At 39.8% G+C, this 4,401-nt stretch overlaps 1 pseudogene; it reads left to right on the top strand.

Moving 5' to 3' along the window:
- The first annotated feature begins 580 nt into the window (after positions 1–580).
- On the top strand, positions 581–674 carry LOC120888718 (U6 spliceosomal RNA; annotated as a pseudogene).
- The last annotated feature ends 3,727 nt before the right edge of the window (positions 675–4,401 follow it).

Below are 4,401 nucleotides of genomic sequence, written 5' to 3'. Positions count from 1 at the left end.
CTGGATTTTGTAAGCGTTGGCAGTATTTAGTGATTGTTTGGTGGGTGAGAATATGGATGCATGTGTTAATAAGTTGTTATGGTTTACAGAGCCAGGGATAAAGCAGACTCCACTCCTCAACTTGGATACCATATGGGATGAAACTTAGTACGACTCTTGTATTTTCAACTATGGAGGTCAAGTGTGGAGCCTGTCTTTGTTTCACATGCCCTTCCTGTTGCATCAAATATCCCCAACAGCCAAGGAGTCAGAGGAAGGCTAGTAGTTCCCCAGTACTTCCTACATCTTTATTGGGGCTGGATATTGGTTTGTGAGCTAGAAGAGCCAGAAGGGGTGTATCTGAACTGAATAGAAAAGGTTGTTGGAGAAGATAATTCAAAAGGTTTATTACTTCTATCACCTTAAGTAGATTTCAAAAGAAATCTACTTAAGAGGCAGCTTCCCAATTTGAGTTGCAGTATCTAGGAGGGACGCACAGAAGCAAACCAGTCAATATTTCTAGCTTGGTTTGTCTCTTGGTGCTTGATGCTTTCATTTTATAATAGAACTTATGAAGTATTTTATAAAAGTTGGTGGAATGGTGCAGCACATATACTAAAATTGGAATGATATAGAGATTAGCATGACCTTTGCACAAGGACGATGTGCAAATTCATGAAGTGTTCCATATTTTTAAATAAGTAAATAAATGTTGATGGAAGGCCTAAAAATGTTCCTTGGCTTATAATAATACAAAGAACAAGTTTCTAGGATAAATCTATAGCTTCTGCAGTATGTTATTTTCTTGGTAAAGAAGTAAATTATGCTGTGGGATTTCTGAAGGCAAGGTTGGCGCACCAACCATATTTTCTGGCAGATTAATTACAGATATATGTATATGTGTATATCTATGTACATATATATATATGTGTGTGTATGTGTGTGCATGTATACACATACATGTTTTTTAGTACTGGGGATTGAACTCAGGGATGTTTTGCACTGAGCTATATTTCTAGTTCTCCCCTCTTTTCTTTAAATTTCGAGATAGGGTCACTGAGTTACCAAGTCTGACTTCAAATTTGTACTCCTCTGTCTCAACCTCCTGAGTACCTGGGATTACAGGTGTGTACCACCATGCCTGTCTTAATTACAGATACATTCTCCTAGAACCTGATTAAGTTGAAGACTTACACAGTGCTTTCTAGAATGATGATATAAAATGAGAACTATATGAGAAATTATAGTGGGGATAAAATAATCTCAAACTTTAAAGTAATGAGTAAAATTACCTTATACTTTGCTGATTACCCAAAACCATGAATATGAAAATGTTTGTACAGTTTCCTAGTTGTGCCCTATATTGCATTTCCATGCAGAATCATAAACATCCTATGGATATTCTATTTCAAGGTAAGAATTTTTTCAATCTTTAATGAATTCTTGTATATCACTTTAAGGCAGCTCCCAATCCCTACATACAAGCAGGGATTATTCACTATGAGATGAAAAAATTAAAAAAAAAAAAAAACAGTAATACCACACTGAAATGCAGATTCTAGGCTGCCATCTAGGCCTACTCATTAGCTAAAAAAGCCTTGCCTTTGCCCTGTCTTAAAGTTCATGCATAAACAAAATAAAAAGATATTGCATATCATAAAAATTTTATCCATTAAGTAAATTTAAGAAACAGGAAATGTTAAGTATTAGAGTAAGAATCTGCTCTATATCTTTGGGTTTTTTGTTTTGTTGTTGTTTTAGGGGATTGAACCCAGAGGCACTTAAACATTGAGCCACATCCCAAGCTCCCTCCCTTTTTTTGAAATATGTATTTTATTTTGACACAGGGTCTTACTAAGTTGTTGAGACTGGCTCTGAACTCACAAGGCCTGCTTTGGCCTTCTAAGTTGCTGGGATTATAGACATGAGCCACTATGCCTGGCTGTCAGAGTTTCTGGAAAGCAAGGTTTTAGTGGTTTAAAAAAAAGAAAGAAAGAAAGATTGTTTTTTATTTTGCAGTACTGGGAATTGAATCCAGGGCCTCCAGAATATTAGGCAAGTGTTTAATCACTGAGCTACACCCAGCCCTTTTTAATTAATCTATGTATGTATTATGTACTTATTTATTTATGGCACTGGGGATTGAACCCAGGTGCACTCTATGTCCCCAATCCTTTTATTTTGATACAGGACCTTGTTTTTGATACAGGATCTTGTTAAGTTGCCCAAAGGTCTTGAACTTCAGCCTCCTGAGTAGCTGGGATTGTGGGTGTGTACTATTTGCCTGACTTCTTAAAAATATTTTCATGATGTTGATCACAAAGCTATTCATATTGATCAATAAATATTTGGATGAATAAATGAATAATTAACAGACTCGGTATTCATTTTTTATGAAGTCTCCTTAAAAACAATCATTGTCAGCATGATCATCTCAGAGTGAATCTCATTAAAATGCAACAAGATCTGGTGACCTGGGCACAGTGGTGTGTGTCTAGAATCTCAGCAACTCCAGAGGCTGAGGCAGGAACATCCCAAGTTCAAGGTCAATCTCAGCAAATTGGTGAAACCCTAAGCAACTTAGTGAAACCCTATCTTAAATTAAAAAAAAAAATGAAAATAAAAAGGGCTGGGGATGTGGATCAGTGGTAAAGCACCCCTGGTGGCATTCCCAGTACCAAAAAAGAAAAAAGAAAACAAAACAAACAACAACAACAGCAACACAAAAACTGACGAACTTATTGCAACAGACTAAGCAAGGATGTTGATGACTCACACTGGGGTGTGTTGATGGCTGGGCACAAATAACCGGGAGGTCGAGCCACTTGTAGATTCAAGCAGGAACGAACTTTCTTTTCTTTTCTTTTTTTTTTTTTTTAAAGAGAGAGTGAGAGAGGAGAGAGAGAGAGAGAGAGAGAGAGAGAGAGAGAGAGAGAGAATTTTTAATGTTTATTTTTTAGTTCTCGGCGGAGAACTTTGTTGGTATGTGGTGCTGAGGATCGAACCCGGGCCGCACGCATGCCAGGCGAGCGCGCTACCGCTTGAGCCACATCTCCAGCCCAACGAACTTTATTTTCGAACTCAAGTTAACGACACCCATGCAACCCTCCAGGAACTCCCCCCCCCCCAGCTCAACAGAAACTCAACCAACCCATGCGAACTCTCTAGGAACTCCCCGAGAACTCAAAAATATCGGGTACCTGAGGCAGCAGGAACCGCCCCTTCTGGCAAAATGCCAGGCACCATCTTGACCTGGCCTTGGCTCTCAACATCTCCCCCCTTTTGTTTAATTAAACAACAAGTATGTGGCTTAGGGACCATGCCTGTCTTAGGTTGTCCAATACTACATATGGTTCTTCCCCATCATAGGATGCCAAAGGCCAATGTCTCGCCTTGGCACCAGAATCACGAGGCACTCATAGCTTTGTAGGTTCAAACTGCAATTCTTTATTCCAGCTCTCACACCGCCTCCACACAGGTCCAGGGGCAAACACGTTCTGCCGTCTGCCCGCACAATTCACCTACTCCACGAGGCTCTTTCCAAATCCCATTTTAATCTCACGAGAACTCAATGGGAACAAGCAGCAGGAACACCCTAATCCCAGCAATAATCTTCAATCTCTAACTTCCCTAAAACCCATTATCTTAAACTGGCAACGCCTTAAACTCAAGGAGCCGGTTACTTCCTCAAACCTGATCAGCTCTAAACCCGGATCCGCCTTGGTCCTTGAGCAAGGTCACCTTATTAAAGCATGCATGCAATGTCCCATCAAATGTCCTCTAAGCAGCATGGGGTACGCTTGGCAAGGAAATTTCGATGCGTCATTCCTACTTGGTAATGGCCCTCAGCACCTCAGCAATAGGATGAGCTGACCTCAAGGCTTCAGCCTCCTGTCTTAGGTTGGTACCATTGCAATTGGATCTTACCCGTCATTGACTACCAGCCCAGGATTTAGCCACACTTGTGGATAGTGGTTTTTATACAAACACCATAAACAACCTGCTACAAGCAGAAAGGGGAGGATACAAAACGCCAAGACACCAAGCCAATTGACAGCCCCTTTTGAAAAAATTATACCACCAATGACATCATCAGCAAAGATACACCGGCACTACCACAATTCACTGCACCAACAGATAGTTCACAATGCATACAAGTGATACATAGTCCAGGCAAGTTCTGCAAGCAGTTCAAAGCAGAGGAATCCATTAATATATCCATTTCCTCCCAAAGTAAATCGAATCCTTGATTGAGTATCACTTGTTAAGTTACATTATTCATTGATGCATCAGTTTATACTATCGAAGTATAAACTGTAGTTTGGTTTTATCTTTGTCTTCACCAGCACTGAGATGAAGATAGGAATTCTGGCAGTGATGGCTAAAAGAAAAAATTATGTAACATTCCATCAGGCACTAAAA

The sequence above is a fragment of the Ictidomys tridecemlineatus genome, chromosome 6 (assembly GCF_052094955.1).
Source record: "Ictidomys tridecemlineatus isolate mIctTri1 chromosome 6, mIctTri1.hap1, whole genome shotgun sequence".
Taxonomy (NCBI): Eukaryota; Metazoa; Chordata; class Mammalia; order Rodentia; family Sciuridae; genus Ictidomys; species Ictidomys tridecemlineatus.
Note: the sequence above shows the minus strand (reverse complement) of the source record. Positions and strands in the feature narration are given on the sequence as shown.